Source organism: Vulpes lagopus, chromosome 12, assembly GCF_018345385.1.
Source record: "Vulpes lagopus strain Blue_001 chromosome 12, ASM1834538v1, whole genome shotgun sequence".
In the NCBI taxonomy this organism is placed as follows: Eukaryota; Metazoa; Chordata; class Mammalia; order Carnivora; family Canidae; genus Vulpes; species Vulpes lagopus.
The window spans coordinates 59,070,539-59,087,076 of NC_054835.1; the positions used below are offsets into that span (position 1 = coordinate 59,070,539).

Sequence of the window (16,538 nt, forward strand, 5' to 3'; positions counted from 1 at the left end):
GCTTGGCCCAGGCTTGAGGCTGCCACAGCAGTGCTTGAGGGCAGACACAACGTCCCCAGGATCAGGAGACTGCAGGCTGCCCTGCCTGGTGTGGGTCTGCCTTCCTGCTCCTGTAACATTGAAAACTGAAGAGACTCCACTCCCTAGGCTTCTTTCCAGATCATTTGCGTGATTCAGATTCTCTGCAGTGAATGAGTCTCCTGGAAGGCTGGGGATGGCGATTCTCTGCTAATGAGGCCTCTGTCGAGCACTCTCCTCTACCCGAGGTACTTGTCTGGCTTCCGCAGAGTCAGATGCTCGAGGGGATATGTGGTGTGCCGCACACCCGCCCCCCGCAGCCGGGGGATTCTGAGCTTCTGCAGTGTGGACTTAGGACATTCTACTTGGACCCTTAGATGTAAGTTATTTTAAATCTTGAATGAGGTTTGTTTTAACGGGAGCCCTAAAAGTGGAGGCTGTTAAAATCACACGGCATATTGAACGGGTCACTTCTCTTTGGAGCCGATGGATGGCCGCCTCCTGCTTTGTCACGTTGGTGCTCAGGGAGTGGGTGTGCCTGGCTGTGTCTCCCATGACCACCGTGCCTCCGCACAGGCGGGGTTCACAGCAGAGGAGGTCCCAGCCCGCTGTCCGTCCTTGGGAGGCCACAGGCCCAGCCTCCCCACCCGCCCCTGTGCCAACACAGAACTGTGCACTCGGGACACTCTCACAGGTTTTGTGCCCATGTGAGAATCGTCAGAATGTGTGCCACAGCACAGCCACAGAGTTGTCCGTGGTGAGCAGAGGCCCGTGGTTGATGTCGTTAAGTCCCATTTCCCATTTTAGGAGATCCCTTCACTGGAATGAAGGACAAGCCTCACAGCGTAACAGGAAATGAAGCGAGGTTAACGTGGAATTCTAGGAAGCTCAGAAATGGGAGGTGTGCACTGACCCCCCCACCCTGCCCTGCCGGACGTCCACTGTAGCTGGTTTCCTGGGAGGGCCTGGCTTCCTCATAGGTGCACCTGGCTTTGCATCACGGCTTCCTGAGGCTTCACCTTTTGTGCCATTTGCTTCGGTTTCTGCACATTCACCCACCGACTTGGCAGCCGTCTCCACTCTGGAGCCCAGTGAGTGCCCAGAGCTCAAGCATAGGGCTCGATACATTCTGGCCAAATTGAATGGACTAGTAGTCTGGGTCAGACCTAACCCTTTCCATTCTTCATTACACTTTTGGTCCTAAACATTGGCTATTTGAATGTTTCAGTTTTATGGAAAATTACAGATGGCTATATACACGTCAGTAAAATCCTAAAACAACAGTACTCGTTCATTTACGGATGTTTGACATTAAGTGGCTGTTGAGGGCCTGTGAGTCCTTGTGTTCAGAGCTGTAAGAGGCACGCAAGGTTGGGGCAGTCAGGAGGACGCACTGTGCAGGCGTGGCGTGCAGATGCCAGGGAGGAGAGGTCGGGCCGGTGGCCCCTGTTTCAGAGACATCCACAGGAAGTAGAGACACCGTGGGGATGGTGGTCTCGGGGGCAAAGCACATGCAGAGGGCTGAGGCCCTGTGTTGGGCTGGGGAGGAGATTGATGACTGGGGGTTGCTCCTGGTGACAAGTACTAGGGTACCTGCTAGATGGCACTGGTGACCGCTCAGTGGTGGGTGCTTTGGCCCAGGTACTACTATAAGCACTTCTTTGTGTTAAGTCATTTAGTCTACGCAAGAACCGTGAGGCTGGCACTCCCTCCAGCCCCTCCATTTTACAGATTAGAGAGGGGCGTGGGATAGACTGGGCTCTCCCTGCCCCAGAGTTCATGCTCTCAGCCATGTGCTGTGCTTTCTCTGTAGCTCAACCAAGAGGGTCACCATGACAGCTAAAGGTAAATGAATCCATACTGGTTATGGGTGCAGTTTAGTACTATCAGGATTCTGGAGGAGTCTCCGTTTCCTTGACTCTGCTCTCATGATGGCAGGCTAGCTGCTGCAGGTCCAACCTACATCCTTAGAGCTGTGCTCGAAGAGAGAAAGGAGAGACAGCCATTCTCTTTTTAGCAAGGAGACTGCTGTCCTAGGAGCCTTCCACTGGCTTTCCGTGTATCAGGCTTGCTGCTGGGAGACTCTCAGCCTCTCCTGCGGGAGGAGACTGATGAACAGGCATGGGTGACCCCTTTTAAAAATTAGTTTTGCCATCTCTGCTATTGAGGCTAGATGTATCTCCAGGGCAGTGGCAAGAATGGACTGTGGCCTTGCCAGCAGAGCCAAGGGCAGAAGTCTGGCCTCTGCCCCCTGGCCTTGAGCCTTGGTGGGTGAACGGGTCACCTGGGTGACACAGTGACACTTTGAGGGCTGGAGCTGGGCTGGGGGTGGCCTCTTTTGCAACGGCTGCTGGCCTGTTGCAGCTCTGAGGGACTGCAAGATAATTAAGTACTAGAAAGTGGTATTTTTGATTTGGATGGGACTTTGCTGAAAAACGTTACTTGAAACGTTTCTAAACTTCTGTCAGACTATTTCATATTTTGGAGTCTTTACCTGCGAGCAGGAGTAGCTTTCGAGGCTGCTCGATACTCTTGTGGCTCCCAAACAGCACAGGCTGGTGAGCAGATGAGCACGTTGCCGTTCATGTTCCCCATGGCAGCGTTATTCTTAGAGAAGTTGAATGCATTTCTTACTCTGCTCGATAAATCATTTATTTACTCACAGAAAGCATGGATCTGCCTGGCGGGAGCAGAGGACACTGTGCGCCCCCCCTCCCCCCCACAGCTTGTCTTCCCCAAGCCTGAGCCCACAGCCTCTAAGGGAGCAGGTGGGGCAGGATGCGGGCGCCTCCTCCCTGAGTCTGGCCTCTGGCTCAGGACCCTTAGTGCTTTTCTAATGCAATCAGAGAAGATCATGTGGCCAGAGTGACCTGTGAGCCACCAAGATTCCCTATGCTGGCTACAGCCTGAGGCTTCCGTCAGGTTAGCTAGGGAATGTGAAAAAGCGGTGACCCCCCAGTGAAAAATCCAAACACTTAATTGGAGACCAGTTTCCTAGTTCAGCGTAGGCTGAAGATACCTTACATTAGCACTCGGCTTTCTTATAAGTAAGTGACACTTGAGGTTTTCCTGAGACGTAGCAATATGTGTTACAGTCACGAAACATGTTTTTTCCAGATGCGTTGATCTTTCAGATTATTGATACGTATGTCTAACCTGTGATTAAAAACACATTTAAGATTTTTTACCCTCTGGACACCTTCTTAAAATGCCTGGCCACGCCATGGACAGATGCTTCGTAGAAGCAAATCTTAATAAAAAATGGCCAATTTTGACTTTACTATTAAGTTATATGTAAGTGATTCTAGGGGAGGTCGTTTTAATCATGGAAACATTTTGAAATGCTGTTTGCTTGTGTGTCTCTTTATTTGTTTTTGTGTGCTTTTTAACTTTTACCATGGAAAATTTCCACATCTACCCATCATCTGTGTTTGATAGTTATCACCGTGTTCCCAGTCCTCTTTCATCTCTGCTGCCACCCACTCCCCTCTCCCTCCCACTCCCCTGTCTTATTTTAAAGCAAATTCCAGACATCATATAATTCCATCTGTAAATATTTCAGTGTATTTCTACAGATAATCATGATTTCAGAAATACACATGCACGCACACACAAACGTGCGGAGTTTGTTTACTTGAATTGGAATACAGATAAGGTGAGTACTTTGTGGTGGGTTGACCTACCTTGTTGATGCGTAGAGTACCCCACAAGTTGTTACCTGCCCTCATCCTGCACCACTTGTCTATTTTCTTGTAATTTATTGGTTGAAGAAACCAGGCCATGTGTTCCTTTAGAGAGACCTTGCTGCCTAGATTTTGTGCATTGCTTCTCCCCACTTTGCTCACACAAGCCTCCCTCACCAGTCCTTGACTCTCCTCTATGAGCCAGGTCAATCTAGAGGCTTCGCCAGATTCGGTCCAATTGGAGCGGTGCTCTGGGGCACAGTGTTTCATGGGTGGTGGTGTGCACTCCCTCTAGGACGTATATAGTATTCTTTGGGGTGGGGGGCGGTTAGCAGCTGTCCATGCTTGTTACCTGGATCGCAAAATGACGGTAATGTAATTCTGCTGTCCATCCCCTGGTCTGTTAACTGGGATATCTCTATAATGAGAAATTACTTCTCACTAGTTATTGGTATCTCGAGATACAGCTCATCTAGGAAAGCCAATGTCAATACTTACTTTCCTTTACTTAGCAGATTTCAAAAGTGAGAGTGGGCTTCTCCTCTGAAGGTAGCCCGTACGGGGTGTGTGTTGTCCTAGTTAATGCGCAGTAAAAGCTTCACGGTTGCCTCTGTTAACCATTGGTGCGCACGTTGTTTCATCTTGGACCAGTGGAGGCCTCTTTGATGTGGCTCCTAGGTCTTTTTGATACAGGTCTTGCGTCTCCGATCACTTCTTTCCTATCTGGTATGACTGGGCAGGATGCTCCATACTCATTTTGTCCATTTTCTGCTCTAGGCCTGCAATCAGCCAGGTTTCTGAGGAATCCTGGCTTCTTTTAGTGGGAATGGTATTTAGAGAGCTTAATCTGGGCCCCAGGGATGCTCACTGCTCACACTCAGCCCCCCCCCCCCCCTTCTCTTTTAGAGATAGAATGCATTATGAGTTTTCACTGATTCAGTTTCGGGACTGCAAGGTTTTTACCTAATCCCATGGGTCTTACAACTGTATCTGCTTTCTCCCACACCGAACATTTGGATTTTTCATAGGCATCAACATGATTAGTCATTTCTTTGATCCCACACCACACTCAGCACTTTCAGAAAGCAACACCAACACTACCAGCAATGTTTTTACTGAAAACTGTTCACAAGGTATTTGTAGTGCTTTCTGATGTTGGGGTGTAGATGTCAAGTCAGGTCATCCTGCTTTAAAGTCACATGGAAGAGTTCCTCCCTGTCTAGTGATACCGCCAGCCAGATAGATTAGCACAGCTAAGTTCATTTGTTTCATTTTACTTACAGTTTTTAAGGACTGTTTTTAAAATTTTTAAATTTTGCTTTAATGTTGCATAAAATATTCAGTGGATCCCAAGTCAAATACACAAAACAAGGTATATTCAAAGGAGTCTGGTTTCTATTCCTGTCCTTTTTTCTATCTCTTTTCTTTTCTTTTCTTTTCTTTTCTTTTCTTTTCTTTTCTTTTCTTTTCTTTTCTTTCTTTTCTTTAAGATTTTATTTATTTATTCATGAGAGACACAGAGAGAAGCAGAGACATAGGCAGAGGGAGAAGCAGACTCCATGCAGGGAGCCCAATATGGGATTCGATCCCCAGGACTCCAGCATCATGCTCTGAGCCGGAAGGTAGATGTTTAACTGATGAGCCACCAGTCTGGCTCAGGACCCTTAGTGCTTTTCTAGGCACGCTCTTCCAGGCGTCCCTCTTTTCTTTTCTTTAAGTAGGCTCCACACCCAGCATGGAGCCCAATGTGAGGCTTGAAATTCTTACGACCCTGAGATCAAGACCTGAGCTGAGATTAAGAGTGGACCCATAATAGACTGAGCCACCCATACGCCCCATTCTGTCCTCTTCATCCTATGTCTCACTTCCTTCTGTAGCAACCACATAAATAAACATTTCCACAGTGTATGTGTATATAAATACGTGTGTTTTTACACACACACACATTTGTTTGCTTCTTTCTTAGGTAAATGGTCATACTCTATATACATTTCTTTTCCACCTTGCTTTTTTTTTCACCTTATTAGATTAGAATCAGTGTGTCCTCATTAGAATCAAAACCGCAGTTTTTCCTTGAAGTCAGGGTTTCCCAAATTGGCACTGTTGACCTCTTGGGCCAGCTAATTCATCTTTGTGGTGAGAGTGTCTCCACATGCTGTGGGGGTAGTTATGGGCATTTAGCAGTTTACTGGGCATTTAAACGTGAGGTGCCAGGAACCTCCTCCCCAGCTGCTGCTGTGTCTGGGGACCTCAGGTACTTCATTAAAACCCCTCAGAGGCAGAGCACTCCCTGCTGGGAGCAGCATGTTCTAAGCAGGTCTGCAGAGACCATGTGAGCCCTTCTGTTTCAGAAGTGGACTCAGACCCCATCTTGAAGCTCTGGCATCTGATTTTGGATTTAACCACCAAACCAGCTCTTGTAATTATCTCGTGCTCCTTCAGCATAGAAGGGAAGGCGGGGGGGGGGGGGGGGGGGGGGGGCGGAGAGAAGGCGGGAGGGAGAATTATTACTAAATAACATACAAAGCAGAGAGAGGCAAGGGTTTTGTAAGTTTTATGTTGGCACGATGTGTGGTGACCTGAGGTGTGACCTTGGCCTCGAGCAGTGGTTCGAGGATGAGGCACGTGAGGGCCTCAGGATTCCCTGCCATGTGTGCACGCCTCAGGTCCCCTGCTGTCCCCACAGTCCAGCTGGACTGTTGGGTGGCCACGAGGAAGAGCCAGGGCGTCTTGCCAAGGGCCAGTGAAACTGTCCCAAGCAGTGTCCTCGAAACTGGGGTGGAGCAGATGAGCACAAGCCTGGAAGATGGGCTCCGCAAACATGGGGCGCCAGCCGGGAGGTCACCGGGGCCTTGGGAGCAGCCGCAGAGCCCGCCGCTCACCTGCGCACCTAACTCCCAGATTTCTGATGCTCCACATGGATATCGGATTAGCCTCGACAGAGGGGGATCATCATGAACATCATGAAACTAATAGAAAATGAGAGATTTCTTTGGAAAGTGAATAAACGAGATCAGCAAGCATGCTTCTGTGACAGCTGAAGGTTTGGGTTTATGGCTGTAGCCAGCAGACGGTGGACTCTGATAGCCTGGCTCTCCTGGCTGCTGCTGGGCCCGCGGGCAGCCCTACTGGGGCTTTGTTCAGAATGGACTTGGGTGGTCAAAGCATCAGGCGGCTCTCACTTTGTCCTGAGTCACTTTGGTGGCCATTTCTTTGGATGAATCCGAGCATGGTTCAAGGCGACAGGCATGCCTGGGGGCACGGCCCTGGTTGACTGCTTTGCTGGACTGGGTCTGGCAACCATAGAGCAAATACCTATTTCCTACTCAGTGTGAGGCCTCTGAGTGCTAATGTTTATTTATTTCCTTACTCCTATTGTTACTGTTAGAGATAATGTGGCCTACAGTGTCAGGGACAGGCTGCAGACCTAGGCTGCCCGTATCCCCGTGTCCCCTGGATGCCCCAGTCCTGGGGTCCTAGGCTAGTCTTCTCCGAACCCTCCTGTCTGCTCTGTTTGGCTTATTAAGTTCTGGGTTCTCTTTCCTCCCCACAGGGCAGCTTTGTAAATACTGAGTGTTCCAGGTAACCAGCAGTGATTGATCTCGCTCGGAGGTGGTCTGGCGTTAATGTCAGGAAGGAGCAGTGTTTCCAGTGCTAATGTGTTTGGAAATTGGCAGGAGTCAGGAGCAGTGAGAGGTTTCGGCTGCGGTGTTCCCTTGATGGCCTGTGCAGTTCCTGGCTCTCTGCTCAGTCGGCACAAGCTGTCAGGCTCTCTTGAGGCTTCTGCCTCTCTCGAGACGGGGGATTGCCTGTTGGGGCAGTGCCAGAGCCCGGAGGCCATGCTCACCCAAGCCAGGATCGTCACATTAGGATGGCCAGACCCGGCCCTTATGTCTGCTTCTTGCTTGTCCTCCGTTTGCGAACAGGTGAGAACACTGACCCGCGGCCTCCACGTCTCCACTAACGTCCGCAGGGTACTGAGCAGTAAAACCGAGGAGTCTGGCTTAGAAACACACCCTGCCCGCTGGCTCACCCCCTGAGTGTGAAGCGGGGGTGCTCCCGATGCCCGCTCCGCACGCTGCTGGTGCGTGTAGGCGAGTGGCGCAAACCACGGCTCAGGACGGTAGCTGGTGCGACCCCTGCGGCATGAGGGCTGACCTCTGGCCTCCTCTCCTGCTTCCTGTTTCCAGGCCCCCTGCCCTGCATTTCCTCATGTCGTCTGCACGGCTTATGAACTGGGCAGGGGCAGGATGGTTTTAGTTGTTCCAGGAGGAGGGAGTTGAGGTTTGGTTTGGTTCTCAGACTTCCCCAGGTTGAATGGCGGAGAACTCCCTGATCTGGAGCTGAATCTCAAGCCTTCCATCTCGAGGACTCTAACTAGTAGAGGGGAGGCACTCGTGGGCCCAGCGGACCCTCCCCTCTGCAGCTTCTGTCCAGCATGGAATGGCACGACCTGGGTGCAGAGGGAGGACGAGAGGGGACACTCACCAGAGGAGCCTTGCTGAAACTGAGTGTGTGTAAAGCCGGTCTGGGGGTGCGGTATGGCATCGACAGCGAGCAGCCCATGGTCAGCCCCCGAAAGTGACCGGATCTTGCTCTAGTGGGGGCTGCTATGGGGCAGTGCAGACACGTGTCTCAAGCCAGTCAGAGCCTTATCAGAGACACCACTGCTCTGGGCAGACCTTGGTGGGACTTACGGGGTAGGAAACCTGAAAATACTGTGTCAGCTTCTAAACTCACTCTGTGAAGTAGGTGGAGCTGATTGTTAGAACCGGAGCTGGCAGAGCTTTGACAGTGCATTGTGAATCAAGAGGAGGGAGTCTTTAAAAGACCAAGAATGTATGTGTCTTAGAGATAATTTACTAGAGTAGAGTAGTAGAGGGGAACCCTGGATTATTGAAGCAAACATGAATCTTAGTCCATTCAGATCTGTCTGCAGGCGGAGTGTAGTGAGGCATGAAGATGAGCAGCCCTTTCCCAGAGTGCTGACCGGGCAGGCGGGGAGGCCCGTTGTGTTAGCCACTCTGGCTCCTTCTGAGCAGTCATTTTAAATGAGACAGTGAATCACCTCCTGAATTCCATTTGTGTTAGCTAAAATTTCAGAGTAATATGAAAAGGAACTAGCTGGTCTGTGACTTCTGTGCTTCTGGACTTCTTCTGAAGTTCACCTTTTCTGCTTCTGAGAAACAACTGACCTCCCCTGTGCCCACGCAGGCAACCAGAGCTCAGCTTGCACGGGTGCACCTCTGGGGAGTGAAGAACAGAGCCTGGCCGGGCCGGGGGTTCAGGACAATGGTGCTTTCCACCCTGACCTGGGCTCCGGCTCCCTTGTTTTTGTTTTGTTTTTGTGAGATGGTTTTAATTAGTCTAAGATCTGTCTTTTGGTGACAAGTTTGCAGAGATACTGGTTACATGAGGTACAAAACCGCGGCTGTGTCCGTGTGTGGTGCTAAGAGCCAGCACTGCGTTGCAATCAGCTTGAGTCCCTCAGAGTGAGTCCTTCGGGGCGGCATAGACTCTCAAGGAGGGTTATTGGCTGAGACACTGCTTCTCGCCTCCTGTTTATACTTCTAGGACTCAGGTGTTCCATTTAAACTCATAAGATAAGTGGTAGCTTGCTTTTGTTTTTGTTTTTGATTTTTTTTTTAATTAAGGGATTTTGGGGGAAAGCCAATATTATAATGACATCAGGAAAAAAAATGACACAGATAGCATCTTACTATGAAATAACGAAAATAGTGAAAGAAGAAAATATGCAGCCAGATCGGAACATTGGATTTGTGCTGTGTAGCAGCCTGCCTGCCCTGCAGCCTTCCCGCTGACAGACTAGCTCTGCGGTCCAGGCTGGGCCGTGCAAGGTTATGTTGGGAGAACGCAGCTCTCCTGCAGTCAATCTCAGGTAAATGATGTGTAAACCATTTGTTAATAAAGTCAGTGTCATTCAGGCACACACCTGTGAATGTATGGCCCCTGCTCATCTTGTGACTTCGGTGCATCCAGAGATTGGGACTCAGGGAACTTTGGAGGCTTCTGTCCTCATCAGCTTGTTGTCTGGAAGGCGAAGCAGGCCTGTATGGAGGGGGCCTGATCTCATATAGTTCACGTGGAGAAGTTGAGAAGTGGCACCTGTAGGCCAAGGAGAGCTGCAAGGAGCAGTGGGAGGAGGCAGGAGCTTGCTGGGGCTTGGTCAGGGAGACAGGGCAGCGCAGGTGGAGGAGCGTGTGAGCAGAGGTCCCAAATCATGATGGGGCGCCAAATAACCAGAAGACCTGCAGAGGCAGGTGGGGGCATGGGGCCAAGGGGGTGTGCGTCCTACCCAGGCATGGCCCTGCTCCTGGGGGCAGCAAATATCCCTACTAAGGATTTGCTTTTAGACGGCGAGTGGCCTGATCATGTGCTTGGGAAGGAAAGCTCTCCCAGACTGGACAGACACGGAGTCTGGCTGGTCTGGAAGCCTGAGGACAGCTGGGGCATTTGACCCCAGATGAAGGCAGAGACAGGACAGCCATGCTGTGAGCGACATTGCCAAAGGTACACTGAGCCAGGCCTGGAGACCCCCTGGATGGTGGGGACCTGAGAGGGAGAGCAGAGTGATGGATGGGCTTGAGGTGTGTGGTCTGGGTGACTGAGAACCACTGATGCAGGGATTAAGGTAGGGAGCCCAGAGAGTGGGCCTGTGTGGAGCAAGGCAAGGAATTCCATCGTGGGTTTGTGCCGGCCGGGATAGTGGGGGGAGGCATGCAGTGTGAGAGAAAGGCTGAGTCACAGCCTTGCCTGAAGTTTGAGGGAGGAGGCTGGACTAGGGAGAGAGGTGAGAGACAGCAGGCGAAACAGTCTGACGGAGGAGGCAGGGGAGGAGAGCCACGTGAAGGCAGGATGGGGATTGGCTTTCAGAAGCTCGAGGGGCCGCGTGGGTCACCAGAGACCTGGCTGGTGGCAGGAACTGCCGAGCATTTGACCTTGAAGACCTGTGACTCTACAGGACAGTCTGAGAACAGCAGCGACATGTTGGAATGGCTTGAAAAGGAGAAGCTCATGACCTTATATGTGCAGAGGGCCATCCGCACACCCACCTGCCTGCCCGTGTGGGGTGCTGTGCTGTTCTTCACACTGGTCCTCCAGCCAAGGGAGAGGAGTGGGACTTGGCCAGACAGCACCCACCCCACTCCTTCTGCCCAGTCAGTGTTTACTCTTTTCCTTAGTCTTTGCCACAGGGAGGATCCCCAGTAGGTGGGGATCTAAAAGCAGGTGCCAGGCCAGGTACACTACTGCTCTTCCATCCCCTTGTCTCCAAGGAGCTGTCCTGAGAAAGGAAGTGTCTTTTCATTACTTTTCATGCCGTTACAAACCTTGAAAGACACGTACATTTGCCAGTGACAAAGTAAATCTTTCCTTCTGTCTCTGCTTGCAGACAGCGCTCCTTGGTTTTTCACACCAGACAGCTTGGCTCTCGGGAGGGTCACCTGTCTGCCTACCCAGGAGAGCCTGCTTACAGAGAGCGTCAGCTGCGTCTCCTGCACTACATTAGCTGGTTGTGTCCGTGGGTGCTCATGTTGCCCCCAGCATCTGCCCTGAGCTTATTTAGAGCCACAGGAAATCATCTGCCACAGGACCTAGTAGGTGCTGTAGCAAAAGTGCTTGCTTTACCACTGCCTTCCATTCCCAGCAGAACTGGATTTTTCAAAATCTTAAGCAAATAGTAACTGAAACTCCAGTACTCTATCATAACAGCTCTTTTTGGAGAAGCTCACTGGGCTTGCAAACTCTAGTAGGATATCTTGATTCATCATTTGTTCCTACACAGGTATTTATCGAGTGCCACCTATCTGCCAGGCATTGCACTTACCCAGTGTGGCCATAATGACCAGGGAAATTGTGATCCCTGCCTTCACGGGACTTTAGTCAGGGCAGGAGGAAGGGAAGGGAGGGCCGACAGATGGGTAACGAGTTTTGTTCCATCCAGGTTCATAAATGCCTTAGTAGGGGAGCTCGACGTGCTAGGGGAGCGTTTGGTCTTGGGTACCTAATTCAGTTTCTGGGGTTACCAGAGAGTAAGTTCTGGAGAAATGACAGTCAACCTGATACTTGAAGAAGGAAGAGGAAATGTCCAGGAAAGACTTGGAATTGAGGATAGAGGACAAGTAGGAAGAGGGTCTGGCCGAGGGGCTAGAAGGTAGGTAAGAGCATAGACCTGAAAGATACTTACTTGCCTGTGGCTGGAGCATAGACTCTCAGAGGTTGTAGAGACAAGGTTTTGCAAGGACTCATGGGCCATTCTACAGAGCTTGCAGGGTCAGTGGGAAGCCATCAAAGGGTTTTCAAGTGAGACAGACTGAGTATTGAGGAATAGATTTGGACAGAGTAGAGTAAGACTGGCAGATTACTTGGGAAGTTGTGGTAATCTAAGAAATACGTGGTGGTGGTGGTTAGATTGGTAGTGCTCATGGGGATGATGATGATGGTATCAGTGGTAAGGGTGGTGGTGGTGGTCACGGTGAGGATGATGGTGAGGATGGTGGCGGTGGTCATGGTGGTGGTGGTATCTGCCCTGGTTTGGCGTCGGTGGTGTGAATGGGGATGCAAAGGGCTGTAGCAACAGTCAGTGCTTTTTGAGGGGTGGAAGCATAAAGTCCCTGAACTGCCAGCGCCTGGAGCTTTCCATATGGGGCTACCACCTAGGACAGGTGTCTGTGGAGCAGACCTGACCTTCCTCTCCCCAGCATTTCCCTGGAAGTACTTGCTTGCTACTTGGGAAGGGGCAGATGGTGGAATATTTTCAAGAGGCAAGAGGGAAAACTGGCCTGAATTCTAATGTTACGTTTGTTCCTCCCGGACAGTCCTGAGAAAATCTCTGAGACTTTTCCTTTCTTGAATCTGAGCTGGAGATATCATCCATTGCTGAGGAAGGATGGAAGGGTGGAAATAAGAGCATTGGTACTCTCATGCCCAGCTGGGTGAGGCGGTGGTGGTCTTCACTCGACACCACCCCCAGGAAGCAGGGGTAGTACCGCTGCTGCACACACCTCCTCGCTGTCGGGTCTGCCAGGAGAGAAGACCCTGGAGCACATCCCAACTCTCCACGTTTTAGGTGCACTAGTGGCCTCACGTGACCAGGAAGGGCCTCTGTGTGTCCGGCCCCTGAAATCCGTCCTTGCATGAGGAGGGCCCCGAGAAGCATGGCTGCCCGGGGAACGCAGCAGCTGGCTGCAGCAGCACCGCCTCCTTAGCGCAGAAGTTTGTCAGTCTCGTTGCAGGGCCAGCAGTCATTACTGAGGCCAGGCTTCCTTCATACAGCCAAGGGGCAGCCCTGGTCTCCTGCTGCTGCGTCCTGCACACGTTCCACGCACGTGCCTGACCACATCTTGAAGTTTGGGCTTAGAGCCAGAATGCTGGGAACCATCGGCCGTGTTTTCGAGACTGTTGTGTCGTGTCTTATGGCCGCTAAATGGTCAGAGGTCTCCCAGGGGGCTCGCTGCTTCCTCTGCCGCTCGCAGCCCTCTGACCATGGAGCTGCATCCGGCACTGGAGTTTCAAAACCAAACCAAACATGGCGTGGTGACATTTAATTTAGTGCTTCTCATTTCAAAGCCCTTAAAAATATTAATTAATTCCCATAAAATCCCAGGAGGCATATTATTCACATCTGTAGTGCCTTTCATGCTAGTCCATAATGGTCCTCTGTGCAGTAGGAGGGAGAGTGAAGCTAAATCATTTTTTTGCAACCCCACAGGAGAAGACCTTGGTGGAGCCAAGGTCAGCAATAATGAATCCCTGATTGTATGGATGTCTCTGAGGAATGTCCCCTCCATGGCCTTGTGTGTGATTTGGGAGAACAGCACTCCCCTTTCGGACTAATCTCTGGAGGTAGTAGATGGTCCTCCTCTGGAGCTGGGGCTTTGCAAACCCCAGTTCATTTGCCACATGGAGGAGGGCAAACTGAGGCCAGCAGTGAGCGAGCAGCGGGAGGGAGAGAGGCGTGGGCGGCTGCGGGAGGCACTTGTCATGTGAGAAAGGCGCCTAGTAGCCTGGGACTGTGAAGTGAGTGCAGGCCTCACGGAGCGGACAGCCTGCTGTCGCTGGGAGCTGGTGTGGCCCATTCCCTTTTCGGGGTGCCTTGTCTGTGAGCAGCTCTTTAGCGCTCTATGTTGGGGTTTCTGTACCTGAGGAGCAAGAAAGCCCCTGTAGGAGGATTCATGAAATTAGGAGGCTCCCTGATAATCTGGGTTTGGTTTGGGGCCTTCTCTTCTAAGTCACTTTCTGATTTCACGGCATGCTTGTGTGGGGTGGTTTTGGAGGATGTGTGTCCAGGTCATCTTCATAAGATGTTTCCCCCTCCCTAGAACTGGATTTTCATTTATCAGCCACTGACACGTCACTGTTACCAGTGACCACTCCTCTAATCAGGAGTGCTGTCCTATGTGGTCCCCCCCCCCCCCACTGTTTAATATGCAGAATTCCAGATGGCAGAGTGGAAAGAGCCACTATGAACAGGTAAGTGCCCCCCACCTAGACCCAGCGGTGTCTACAGACACACTTCATGATACTGTGCTGAGACTCACTCATGACACTTTAGCATCAGGTAGGATTCATCATTTCCCTCATCTCATTACTGAGTGTTGTCATCACCACCAGATCTGACCGTCGCTCAGCACCTGTTGCTAGTAACCGAGCGCATTGTGAAGCTGTGGGAAGAATGTAAAGATAGAGCTAGCTGAGTGGGACACCCAAACAGTTAACCGGGTCTGTCCTGGTCTGTCTTTCTTGAACACACGCGAGACATAACGAACACCCCATGTCAGCCAGAGAGAGGAAAGACGGTGTGTCCTGCCCGAGGGTCCAGAAAGGGCTGTGCACCAGAGCCGGGGCTTCCACAGCACAGGGTTTAGATGCTGCTCTCCCCTGTGCCGAGCCCCGGCTTCACCCCAGCCATCTCCCGGCAGACCAGCCCTTCAGAGCCCCATGGGGCCCAGAGCCTCCGTCAGCGTCACAGTAATGCACGCTGCCTTGCCGGTGACAAGGAGCTTGGGACAGCTCACACACACGTGAGTGTTCTCTCCAGCCTCCTCTGTGGCACCCTTATATTACGGGTAGGGCTCTGGCCCGTTTGTAGGAGACACGGGGAGGCAAGGCCACGTCACTAGACCCTGACCTGCCGCCTCGGCACAGGCTTCTAGAACTGTCCTATGGAAGGACCCGGTGCTCCCCTTCAGTTAGTTTGCAGAAAATGTGGGTAGGGAATCTGGAAAAACTTAGTTTTGAATTTCACCATCGTAAAGCTTCCATTTGGTACGTCCACTGATAATGCTTGGATGGCGAGATGGAGCCTGTCACCAACAGTGTGCGGTCGCTGATGGCAGATGCTCCTGTGTGCGGTGGGCCCCGTTTCCCTGCTGGTTCTTCATGTCCCACTCTGTGTTTTCTTTTGAAAGGCCAGGATATCCTTTGTCCTCGGAAGCATGGGTGGCCTTTGGGCCTTCTGACTTCACTGTCTCTGCTTGTCACCCACCAGGCCAGCCACTGCTCAGCAGACAGCGCCAGCACCAAGCCCCATGTGGGCACTGATGGCCCCGGCACAGCTCGGCCGTTGTGCATGCTCCTCGCTCTTGCCACTGCTTTCTTCAAGTGACATGATATACTGTGTTTATTTTTTATCTAGCCTTTTATTATTTTTTTTAAAGATTTTATTTGTTTATTCATGAGAGACACAGAGAGAGAGGCAGAGGGAGAAGTAGGCTCCCTGAGGGGAGTCGATACAGCACTCGATCCCAGGACCCCGGGATCACACCCTGAGCCAAAGGCAGATGTTCAACCACTGAGCTACCCAGGTGCAGCTTTTATCTAGCTTTTTAAAGAAAGTTTTGAAAGTTCATCCAGGTAATAAACATGTACATTATTTTTAAAAAATCAGAACATAATCCGCACCTAAAGGCAAACCCTTTTAGCTGTGTTTCTCTAGTAGATGTGGCTCTATTTTAACAGAATATGTTTGTGTCACTTTTTGATTTATCAATTTGGGGCATTTTTATTGATTTCCTGGTGTGGCTTCAGTACTTCTGTACGTGTCACTTCCATTGCATCATCCATGATGATTATAGATTTACTTTTCTGGTTATTTTTACTGGGAACCTACCTCTGAAGCAAATATAGATTCCTCTGATGAGCCCCACGTGCCCCTCACCTGGCAGCCTGGCCTCCGTGCACGGCTGCCCTCCGTGCTCAGGTCAGCTGGAAGCCAGAACAGGTTTTGATCAAATAAAATCAGGAAGCCAGGAAACATGTGTTTGGGTCTGTGGACCTTGTGGGGTGGCCCCCCACGTCCCTGGACCTCCCCATTTCAATGAGATGGGTCCTAAAGGAGGTGTGGGGGTGCAGGAAGGCTGAGCCCTCATGGCCTTCCTTGTTTACTCTGTCCCTTCCTGCATGGCTGTGTCTCCACGTGAACTTCTGTAGCAGGTGCTCTGGTGCATCAGAAAGCATGTAGTTACATTTATGAGCAACACACTGGATTTGTCAGTTAACTCAGGGAGAACAGACGTCTTAAGAATGTTGGTGCGAGGGCACCCAGCTGGCTCACTGGAGTGTGCAACCCTTGGTCTTGGGGCCATGAGTTCAGGTGCCACATTGGGTGTAGAGCTTACTTAAGGAAAGAATGTTGGTCTTTCCCGTCCAGAAAGGGGACATACCTGGACAGGAACATCTTTCCATTTTAAAGTCTCCTTTGCATTTTCTGGGAGATTTTTTTAAACTTTTCCACGTTTGGATGTTTTATGCTCTGTGTTACATTCACTCCTGTGTCCTTAATCTTCTCCGTTGCTTAAGGAATGGGTATTCCTTCTG

The 16,538-nt window shown here is 51.0% G+C and overlaps 1 protein-coding gene across 2 annotated transcripts in view; it reads left to right on the forward strand.

Annotated features, from left to right (window-relative positions):
- The window catches only part of RPTOR (regulatory associated protein of MTOR complex 1), a 330,129-nt gene that overhangs the window by 116,186 nt on the left and 197,405 nt on the right, over nucleotides 1-16,538 (forward strand). The gene's annotated exons all lie outside the window — the stretch shown is intronic.